Source organism: Trichosurus vulpecula, chromosome 2 (genome assembly GCF_011100635.1).
Source record: "Trichosurus vulpecula isolate mTriVul1 chromosome 2, mTriVul1.pri, whole genome shotgun sequence".
NCBI classification, from domain to species: Eukaryota; Metazoa; Chordata; class Mammalia; order Diprotodontia; family Phalangeridae; genus Trichosurus; species Trichosurus vulpecula.
Genome location: NC_050574.1, coordinates 56,385,788 through 56,397,552, shown reverse-complemented (window position 1 = coordinate 56,397,552; position 11,765 = coordinate 56,385,788). Strand labels below are relative to the sequence as shown.

General features: G+C 43.3%; 1 pseudogene; it reads left to right on the top strand.

The window, feature by feature from the left end:
* Positions 1-8,877: 8,877 nt before the first annotated feature.
* LOC118838778 lies at positions 8,878-9,346 on the top strand (annotated as a pseudogene).
* Positions 9,347-11,765: the final 2,419 nt, after the last annotated feature.

Sequence of the window (11,765 nt, the reverse complement as noted above, 5' to 3'; positions counted from 1 at the left end):
AAAAAAGAAAGAAAGAAAGAGACTGAAAATAGTATGCTTTGGTCTGTGTTCAGACAATATCAGTTCTTTCTCTGGAGGTGGATAGCACTTTTCATCTTGAGTCCTTAGGGATTGTCTTGGATCGTTTGCTGAGAACAGCAAAGTCATTCACAGTTGATCACTGTTACAATGTTGCTGTTACTGTCTACAATGTTCTCCTGGTTCTGCTCACTTCACTTTGTAGCAGTTCATGTAAGTCTTTCCAGGTTTTTTTTTCTGAAATCATCCTGCTTGTTATTTCTTATAGCACAATAATATTCCATTACAATCATATCCCACTACTCATTCCTCCATTCCCTGATTTATGGGCATCCCCTCAATTTCCAATTCTTTGCCACCGCAAAAAGAGCTGCTGTAAATATTTTTGTACAAATTGGTTCTTGTCCCTTTTAAAAAATATCTCTTTGGGATACAGATCCAGTAGTGGTATTGCTGGATCAAAAGGTATGCATAACTTTAAAACCCTTTGGGTACAGTTCCAAAATGCTTTCCAGAATGGTTGGATCATTTTACAACTCTACCAACAACATATTAGTGTTTCAGTTTTCCCGTACCCCCTCCAACATTCATCATTTTCCTTTTTTTGTCACATTAGTCATCTAGTGGGTGTGAGTTTTAATGCGCATTTCTCTAATCAATAGTGATTTAGAGCATTTTTTCACATGACTCGATTTCTTCTAAAAACTGCCTGTTCATATCAATTGGGGAAGAACTTTTATTCTTATAAATTTAACTTAGTTCGCTATATATTTGAGAATACACAAGCATTTATTAAGAGATTACTAGGTTCCAGGCACTGAGCTAAGCTCTGGGAATACAAAAACATGGTTCATAGTCTAATGGGGGAAAATAACATGCAAACAATTATGTAAAAACAAGGTATATACATTGTAAATGGAAGGTAGTCTCAGAAGGAAGCCACTAACAACATGGGAGATCAGGAAAGGCCTCTTGAAGAAGGTGGGATTTAAGCTGATTCTTGAGGGCAGCCAGGATGTTGGGAAGAGGAGGGAGAACATTCCAGGCAAGTGTGACAGTGGGTACAAATTCTTGGCATATGATAGATACTTAATTAATACTTGTTGATTGGTAAATGTGAGCATATCCATGAATCTGATATGTAGGATGGAGAATTTTGGGGGGCAGATCAACAGACACACAAGTGATACTGCCATAGACTATACTACAGACCACCTTGACAGACAGATTAAATAGATGATGAGTTTTGGAAATAAATCAGAAGTCTACCATGGCGGCTTGTTCTAGTAATGTCAGGCTCTTCAATAATACAGACATTTGTTGGAACACTTTCTGCTTAAAGCAAATCAACTAACAATTTCTTGACTTCTCTTGATTATAATTTTATCCTTCCCAAGAGAAGTCAAGGAAGGAAACTGGTATGGATAGGATGCTCTCCAACAAGGAAACTGGCTGCTGGGGCAGAAATGATGAGAAGCTCGTGGGGGAAGTGACTATTCCATTTGAGAATTTGTGATGGGGAAGAGGAAAGCTGGGTGCAATCTGAAATGTCCCCTAAATTTTGGGAGATTCGAAGGGTTAAGAGGAAGGATAGATAAGAACCTATGGCCTGAAATTCTACAGAAGTTGGTTCAGGATAAGGAATTCTCAAGAATCAAGTTCTGAAAATTGGCAAGAGCCACTGTAAGTAATCAGACAAGTCCTAGGTTATTGCTTGGGACAAATTGTCACTCAGGTGGTACAACAAGCAGGTGCTGAAGGTGGAAGTTGACCCCAGATATTCCTGACTCTGAGCCCAGACCTTTATCTACTGTACAATGATGCCTCCTCTGTTTCTGATTTGGAGGTTCTGTGATGCTGATTCAGTAATAACAATACTGTCTGATACAGAGAACAGCTGAAGGGTTGCAAAACTATATCCATTGATGTAATTCTTCCTCCTGTTGAGGCAGCTACTACTTTCTCCTTTCTATAGTTGAGAAAACTGAGGCTCGGAGTGGTTAAGTATAGGTGGGTGGAGTAGGGAACAATGTTAAGGACTTGGAATTGGGAAGACCTGAATTCAGAGTCTGCTTCAGATATTTCTCAGCTATGTGACCCAGGGTAAGTCACTCAAGCTGCCTCAGTTTCCTCATCTGTGAAAGGGGAATAATAATAGCACCTTCCTCCCAGGGTTGTAGGGCAACTGGGTGGTGCAGTGGATAGAGCGACCTGAGTTTAAATATGGCCTCAGCTACTTACTAGCTGTGTGACCCTGAGCAAGACCTGATTCCTCAACTGTCAAATGAGCTGGAGAAGGAAATGGCAAACCACTCCGGTGTCTTTGCCAAGAAAACCCCAAATAAGGTCAAAGAGAGTCAACACAACTGTAAATGACTGAACGACTGAACAACCACCACCACAACAACAACCACCCAGGGCTGTGAGGACCAAACCAGACAGCGTGTGCAAGTCCATGTGTGAATCTGAAAGTGCTACATAAATGTTGTTGTGGTTGTTATCCATGTTCACACACTTAAGTCTCAGAGGTGGGAGCTGACCCTAGCTTCTCCTGGCTCCAGGTCCAGTGCCGTGTAGACCATCCTGTGATGGCTCTTCATCCTGCTGCATGGATAACCTCCTTGGAATTATGGCCCTAGGGGTCTTCCAGGACAGGCTTGGTATATCCCCAACCTGAGAGCAGGGGAATGCCCAGAAAGACCTCTGGAGAACTTAAGTTGCTCCATGAAAAAGAGACTGAGAAGATGGCCAGCTGGAATGCTGGGTAGCCCTGCCTGGAGGGAAGCACAGCCTGGTCACCCCATCCCCCTACTGCAGTCCCCATGGTAACTAGGTTGAGGGGTATGAGAGGCAGAGAAGAGAGAATACTCCCCCCTCCTCAATGATGGGAGATTCTAGGTCACAGATGGTTCTGCCTGAGAGGCTGGCATGTGAGGAGGGCTCTGGGCTCAGGGCTCCGGGCCCCCATGGCAGGGCATCCATCCAGGCTTTGGTGGATTCATTACCCTTCAGCATCTGGGGCATGGCCCCTTTGCACATCAGGAGGCCTAGAGAGGAGGGATAGGCACACAGAGAAGACCTAGGTGGGAATCTTAGTCTCACTGGATTTAGACGAAGAGGGTTCTTAGGAACCACCCAGTTCAACTCTCTAAGAGTCTGAAACTGATGACCAGAGAGGAGAAGCTATTTGTTTAAGGCAACACAGACAATAAGCAATGGAGTCAGCATTTGAACCCATGTCCTTTGACTTCAAATGCAGTGATCTTAACTCTTTGGGTGTCTCTGAGGCTTCCCTCCCCTGCTCCCAGCCTTGGGAACCTCTGGGTCAAGAACAAAACTGGGTGACTAGAGCACGGACCATATATTTAAGGAGTATGTGTGTATGCATGTGTGAGTATGTGTATATGAGTGTGTGTAAGTGTGTATATGTGTGCATGTGCATGCACATACATGTGCATATGTGTGCACATGTGTATGTGCATACACACATGTGTACATGTGTATGTATGCATATATTTGCATGAATGTGTGTATATGTGGGTGTGTGCATATATGCATGTATGTATGTATGTGTAGGAGTGTGTGTGTTTGGGGTGAGGGAGAATGGGGGTGGGGGTGGGGAGGAGCAGAGCCCTTCTGTTGGTATTAGTTCCCCTTCTCTCTAACCTCTAGGGCTCCAGCAGGGCCTCATTCCTCCTGTTCCTGGCTTCCAGATGCCCCACTTTGCCCACAGAAGCTGCTCCCTCTGCTAGGTCAGAAGCTTGTTCCATATGAAATCTGGTTTGCTGTTACCCACAATTGGAGACTATGACCAGGTGGCTGGAGGTGGCCAGTGGGCCTGCCTGGCGCTGGGGAGCCCCCAGAGGCTGGCTGCCGACGCCTAGGGGAGAGGCCAAATATTTTATGAGTAATTTAATATCTGGAACACAGGCCTTTCATTCCCAGAGATCCTCCAAGTAAGAAAGAGCAGCTCTGCTACTGAGGACGATAGTCTGTTCCTCATAAGGAGGCCAAACAGCAGGGGTGGCTGGGGGACAGGAGGGGGAGTTAACCCTTTCAGGGACAGAGTGATGTGGCCGCCTTTGGAAGCATGGGGGCCCAGAATTACACAGCGTCTCAGAGCTGGAAGCGACCTCAGTGGAGGAATGTTAGGATGGAGCATGTTAGAGCTATACAGACTCTCTTAGAATAGAGAGTGCTAGAGCAGGAAGGTGGCGATAGAATAGTAGAACTGGAAGGGAATGGAGAACAAATCCTTAGAGCCCGAAGAATAAAATAAACCAGAATGAGAAAGAATCTTAGAGCGTAGAATGTCCACATTAGAAGGGACCTTGGGGACCAAGAGAAGCCATGGAGCACAGAGAAGAAAGAGCCCTGGGTTTGAAAAGGACTTGAGCAAGTCCTTTTACTTCTCTGGCCTCAGTTTCCTCTTCTGTAAAATGGAGGAGTTGGATTAGAGGTGCTCTTTGAGGCCCTTTCTATGACCTGAGGCCAATTCCTTTATTTTGCTGGACAGAAAATTTGGTTATAGGACTTGGTCAGCATCACCCAGCAGGTTAGGGGTCAGTGGGAGAGCCAGGTAGCCTGAGCCACCTGGCCAATTCAAGCTAGGGCAAATGCACAGGGGCCATTGAAAGTAGATGGTTCTCCTTCTTCCTCTCCTTCTCCCTCTGTCTCTGTCTGTTCCTCCTCTGCACACTCTGTCTCTCTGTCTCTGTCTCTCCCTCCCTCTGTCTCCTCTTTCACCTCTTTCTTTCTCTTTCCCCTTTCTCTTTCTTCTTTCTCCCTCTCTCTCCCTCCTCCTCTGTCCTTCTCCCTCTCCTTTTCTTCCTCCCCCTCTACCTCCCTCCTTTCTTTCTCTCTCTCCTCCCTCCATTCCTTCTCTTCTGTCCTTCTCCTTCTCTACCTCTCCCCCTCTCTCCCTTCTTTGTCTCTCCCTATCCTTCTTCCCTCCCTTCCTCCTTCTCTCTCTCTTTCTCCCCCCACCCTCTCTCTGTTTCTGTCTCCCCTTCCTTCCCCCCTCCTTCCACCTCTCTCTCCCCTTCTGTTTCTCTCTCTGTCCCTCACTTTCTCTCCCCCTCCCTCCCTCCTCCTCCTCCTCTCTCCCTTCACCTCTCTTTCTCTCCCCATCCCCCATCCCTTTGTCCCTCTCTCTCCCCCTCCCTCCCTTCTCTCTCTGTCTCCATCTCTCTTTCTCTATCTTTATCACTGTCTCTGCCTCTTTTTGCACCTCTTTCTGTCTGTCTCATCTATATTCTCCTAACTGGTAAATGTGATGGTCCCCTCTCAGTCTTCATTCTACTAGACCTGATCATCTCTTTGTAGATGACTCCCAACATGTATCTGCATCCAGTTCTAATCATTCTCCTGAGCTCCAGAGCCACATTTCCGACATCTAGGCACCTCACACTGCCCATATCCAAATCGTCCTCATGAGCTCTTCTTCTCGCTCCCGCCACCCCTTTAGGGTACCCCCGTCATTCTCGAGATCAGGGTTTGCAACTTCAAACTCATCCTTGACTCTTTCTTCTTCCTCAGCCGCCATAGTTCTCAGTTGCCAAGGCTTCCTGATCCCCTACCCTGTGCTCTTTGCACACCCCTCTACTTCCCACCCCATGCTCAGTCTGGATTTCCCACCATTTCCTAGGTCAGATGGCTTCCCCTTACAGTGACTCTAAATTTCCCTTTCTTCCCTCACTCAATCCATCCTGTGGATGATCCAGTCACATCAGGGAGCTGCCTGTCTCTCGGGCCTCCTTCCCAGTGTCCTTTATTACAGAAGAGAAAGATGTGTGTGTGTGCATGCATGCATGTGTGTGTGCGTGTATGTGTGTTTGTGTGTACAGCTATAGCTGATTAGGTGTTGGTCTTTCAGTCCCTCAGACTGTCATGGAGATATTCCATGGGTTTGTCTCTCAAGCAAGACTGGAAGCCCCTTGAAAGCAGAGGCCAGGACTTCTGTTGCTACTACCATTACTATGGTCATCATCATCATTAGCAACGATAACATAATCATGACGGCCACAATGGCTTGCGTATCTATGACACTTCACAGTTTACAAAGCACTTTTTCTACTAATCTCGTGGGGTCAGGAGTGTAAGTATTAGCCCCATTTTACAGTGGAGGAAACAAAGACTAGGGGAGGAGAGGTGGCGGATGACTGGACCAGGATCACACAGCTAGAGGCTAACAAAGCTGCCACATCAACAGACCACTGGGTGGCGCTGTGGAGCGAGCCCTGGCCTTGGCTTTAGGAGCATCTGAGTTCAGATCATATCTGACACTTTCTAGATGGATGACCTTGGGAAAGAAAGTCAAATTAGCCCCCCATGGACTCAGTTTCCTCACCTGCAAAATAAAGATAATAATAGCATGTACCTCACAGGGCTGTTGGGAGAATAAGAGACAATATTTATAAAGTGCTTTCTAAGGCTTAAAGCTATACACACATGTAATACATGCAGGCGGACACAACTGAAAGAACTCAGCAACAACAAAGAATTGAACTGAATTTCAGACTGAACAATAACAAACCTATTCATTTATGTGTATATGTATTTATACTTTATTGTTGTTCAGTTGTGTATGACTCTTTGTGACCCCATTTGGGGTTTTCTTGGCAAAGATGCCGCAGTGCTTTGCCATTTTCTTCCCCAGGTCATTTTGCAGATGTAGAAACTGAGGCAAACAGGGTAAAGTGACTTGCCCAGGGTCACACAGCTAGAAAGTGTCTGAGGCCGGATTTGAACTCAGGAATTTGAGTCTTCTTGACTTCAGGACTGGCGCTCTATCCACTGCACCACCTCGCTGCCCTGTGCGTGTATACGTGTGTGTATACACACATGGCAATATAAAACACCCTGCATATGGAGAGAAATATTTTATGTATCAAATGCATTTATAACATAAATATTTCTCTACATATGCAAGATGTTTTATATCTCCATGTATGTGTACATATGTAAATACATACACAGGTCACACAGCTAGGAAGTGCCTGAGGCTAGATTTGAATTCATGCCCTCTTGACTCCAAGTCTAACCCTACTGCCCGTTTTTCAGATGAATTAATTGGGGCTCAAAGAGGAAAACATTACTCGGTCATTGAACTGGGGAGAGTCTGGATTGGGGCTAGGTCCCCGGGGTTCCTTTCCATCCACCTCCTGTAACCTCCTGCCATAGCTCGGGCAGGGCTTCAGATTCCAGGGGGCACTTGATCTTTGCTGTCAAACGACTGACTCCTACAATGGAAGGAATGAAGATATATTTCTCAGGTCTCCTGCCCTGGAAGCCAGCTGGGGCTTGGGTCCTGGTGTGACTGACATTTATGTCCTTATATAATCATGTTAGCTGACATATCCTCAACGAGATCTGTGGACACCTCGTTAACAGGAGCCCAGCTGTCTCTCCAGCCCATACCTGGCCCTGCTGAGAAAGTCTCGGCTGCAAAGAGGATTGGTAAGAAACCAGAACTCTGACCAAGCCTTCGGGTCTCTCAGATTCTGGTAAACTTGAGAGAATAGATAAATGTGGCACAAAGTTCAGCCTGGCAGAGGAACTAAGGGCAGGAAAAGGGCTGAACCAACCAACTATAGTTTTTATGCATTACTCTGGGAAATTTGGGGAGGGGAATCAAATAACTTTATAGCTGGAAGTGACAGCTTTAAACAGCTTTAACAGATTATAGCAATATATCGCAAGGGCCATATACTATAACTAGGTAGGATTTTGTTTTTGGCCTTTCAAGTCTTTTATTTTTTATCTACTTAAAAGTATTTTATTTTTTTTCAATTACATGCAAAGATAGTTTTCAACATTCATTTTTATAAGATTTTGAGGTCCAAATTTTCCTCCCCTCTCCCTGCCTCCCCTTCCCTTTCTATAAAACACCAAGTAATCTGATATAGGCTCTACATGTACAATCATGTTAAACATATTTCCACATTAGTCATGTTGTGAAAGAAGGATCAGAACAAAAGGGAAAAACCATAAGAAAGAAAAAAAATAAAGTGAAAATATTATGCATTGATTTGTATTCAGACGCCATCAGTTCTTTCTCTGGATGTGGATAGCATTTTCCATCATGAGTCTTTTGGACTTGTCTTGGATCAATGCATTGCTGAGAAGTTGGTCATCGCACAATATTGCTATTACTGTACACGATGTTCTGGTTCCACTCACTTCACTCAGCATCAGTTCACATAAGTCTTCCCAGGTTTTTCTGAAGTCTGCTTGCTCATCATTTCTTATAACATGATACTGTTCCGTTACGTTTATATACCACAACTTGTTCAGCCATTCCCCAACTGATGGGCAGCCCCTCAACTTCCAATTCTTTGCCACCACAAAAGAGCTGCTATAAATATTTTTGTACATGTGAGTCATTTTCCCTTCTTTGGGATACAGACCTAGTAGTGGTATTGCCAGGTCAAAAGATATGCACAGCTTTCTAGCCCTTTGGGAATAGTTCCAAATTACTTTCCAGAATGGTTGGATCAGCACATAATTCCACCAACAATGAATTAATCTTCCAACTTTCCCATATGTTCTCCAACATTTATCATTTTTCTGTTTTGTCATGTTAGCCAATCTGATAGGTGTGAGGTGGTACCTCAGGTTGTTTTGATGTGCATTTCTCCAATTGATAGTGATTTAGAGCATTTTTTTTCATATGACTATAGATAGCTTTAATTTCTTCATCTGAAAACTGCTTTTGACCATTTATCAGTTGGGGAATGATATTGCATTCTTATAAATTTGACTCAGTTCTCTATATATTTGAGAAATGAGAGCTTTATTAGAAACATTGGCTATAACTCTCTTTCAGATCTGCCATCGGTGGGTGGACCCAGTGCCATGATGCAGATTTTTGTGAAGACTTTGACAGGGAAGACCATCACCCTTGAGGTCGAGCCATACGATGCTATTGAAAATGTCAAGGCCAAGATACAAGGTAAGGAAGGTATTCCCTCTGATCAATAAAGATTGATTTTCGTGGGCAAGCAACTGGAAGATGGATGTACTTTGTCTGACCATAACATTCAGAAGGAGTCTGCCCTTCATCTTGTTCTGAGACTTCGTGGTGGTGCCAAGAAGAGAAAGAAGAAGTCTTCCACCACTCCCAAAAGGAACAAGCACAAGAGAAAGAAGGTTAAGCTTGCTGTTCTGAAGTACTACAATGTTGATGAGAATGGCAAGATTAGCTTCCTTCGATGAAGGTGCTCTTTTGATGAATGTGGTGCTGGAGTCTTTAGGGCTAGCCATTTTGACAAACATTATTGTTAAGTGATGTCTAACCTACTGCTTCAACAAGCCAGAAGACAAGTAAATGCATATGTGTTAATAAAAATTAGTCAACTACTAAAAAAAAGAAACATTGGCTATAAAAATTATTTCCCTAGCTTTCTGCTTTCCTTCTAATCATGGTTGCATTGGTTTTGTTTGTGCAAAAGCTTTTAAATTTAACGTAATCAAAATTATCCATTTTGTATTTTGTAATGTTATTTCTCTTATTTGGTCAGAAATTCTTCCCTTCTGCATAGATCTGACAGGGTAAACTCTTCCTTGCTCTCCTAATTTGCTTATGGTGTTGCCCTTTATGTCTAAATCATGTTCTCATTATGACCTTATCTTGGTATATGGCAGAGGTGGGGAATCTGCAGCCTCGAGGCCACATATGGCCTCCTAGGTCCTCAAGTGCTCCCTTTTGATTAAGTCCAAGTTTTACAGAACAAATCCTTTTACTGAGGGGATTTGTCCTAAAAAGTTTGGATTCAGTCAAAGGGCCACACTTGAGCACCCCGAGGGCCACATGTGGCCTCTTGGCCTCACGTTCCCACCCCTGGTATATAGTGTGAAATGTTGTCCTGTATCTAGTTTCTGCCATAAATTTCATGTTCTTTCCTCTAGAGCTCTTATTTCAAATTTTATTTTAAAATTTTGTTTTATTTATGTAAGCCATGCTTGGTGTCCTGGTGGCCAAGCCATTTTCCCCCTTGAGACTCTGCTTGTACTTGTTGTAGAGTTGGTCTTTTCTTCTAGGTTTAACCTCTTGGATGTCTCTTGGCCCATGCTATTTCTTTTTAGTGTTAAGTATCTTTTTTTGTTTTTTACTCATATATCCAGCCTCAGTTTCCTGGTTTGTAACTTTGTGCAGAACCAAGGTTCATTCCCTCTTCTACTTTTGGGGGGGGTGGAGTCAGGATATGTTTGTTCTTGACCTAGATTTTCAGACTCTTGCTACTGGCTTTCACTTCTGCTGGTATGTGTACCTAAACTCAGTGATGGCAGGTTTCAGAGTTTCCTTGATTCTCCTGGATCATAGTGTTATAGTCTTCCGGACTCCTTGGATTGTTCTGAATCAAAGCACTGTAGTCTTTAGGTTACTCTGAAGAAGGGATTCTTAACCCAGAGTCTGTGCATTTGGATCTTTATAACTATATTTTAATTGGTTTCCTTTGTAATACTACATATTTTATTTTATACATTTAAAACATTTTTCTGAGAAGGGGTTCATTGGCTTCCCTAGGCTTCAAAAGGGGTCCATGAAGAAAGAAAAAAAGTTAAGAACCCCTGCCCTAGAGTCTCTTCAGGAAGGGTGCTGTGGAGCTTTCTTGTTAGACCCCTCTGGGCTTCCACCTCCAAGAGGGTTCCTGGTTGGGGTGCTGAAGGCTTCAGGCGCCCCTGAAGAGTATCTGGCCAGAGTTCTGGCAAGCTTCCTACCTGTTCACCTATGCTTGTGGTGGCTTTTTTTGTGGAATACTTTTTCAATAACTGTAGGCTTTTTACTGTCTTTTTGTGCAGTCCTGGGCTAGATAATGATACTTGTGATTTCTTGTTAGATTTCTTGGTTATTATTCAATCTGGTTACTTCTTTTAAGTAGGAGTGTGCTGGTTAATATTTAACAATAGACTCTCCACAAGACACGCTTTTCAATTTAGTCTGTTATTAACATTTTCTCCATCCCTTCCTTAAGTCTAGTCATTCAACAAAACAATAAATCAAGCCCTGGTTTGCTGATTTCTGAGGGGCACATTCTTATACTGAAAATGTGTCAATTGGCACAGAAGCCAGTTAGAGCTGGCTCCAGCACACTCCTGCCTGAAGCATATGTGGAAAAACTGGGCTCCTTCATGAACTTTTATGCATTATCTTAGCTTTGAGTCTCTATTGCCATGTTTTATATGAAGACTTTCCTGATCCTCCTGGAAGCTAATGCTTTCCTCCCACTGAAATGACTTTGTATTTACTTTTCTATATATTTTAAACATACATATTCAATAGGAGTAATAAAGGACACCCCCTCCATCACTCCCACACACATCTGCTAGATTGGAGCTCTTCCTATGTAGCGGAGCATGGGCTCTGGTTTCTTGTTTTTTTAATAATAAGTTTTATATTCAAATATTCTATTTTTCATATCATCAGTTTCCCCTGTATCCTTCCTCCTCCCCTTCCCAGAAAGCCATCCTGCATAATATTTTTTAAAGACAATAAAAAGAAAAAAAGTCAGCACAATCAATCAATACATTGAAAAGGTCTGAAAACATGTACAATGTGAAACATGTGTGGACCTCCCACATCCACAAAGGGTAGGTTGGGGGTATCTTCGCATGTATTTTTATTTGAATCCTGATGGATTTAGATAATTTAGTTAATTCACTTTTGATTTTTTTGTATGAGGCTTTTCTGTCCACTTACATTGTTGTAGACGTTATGTATGCTGTTTTCTTCACTTTCTTCACTG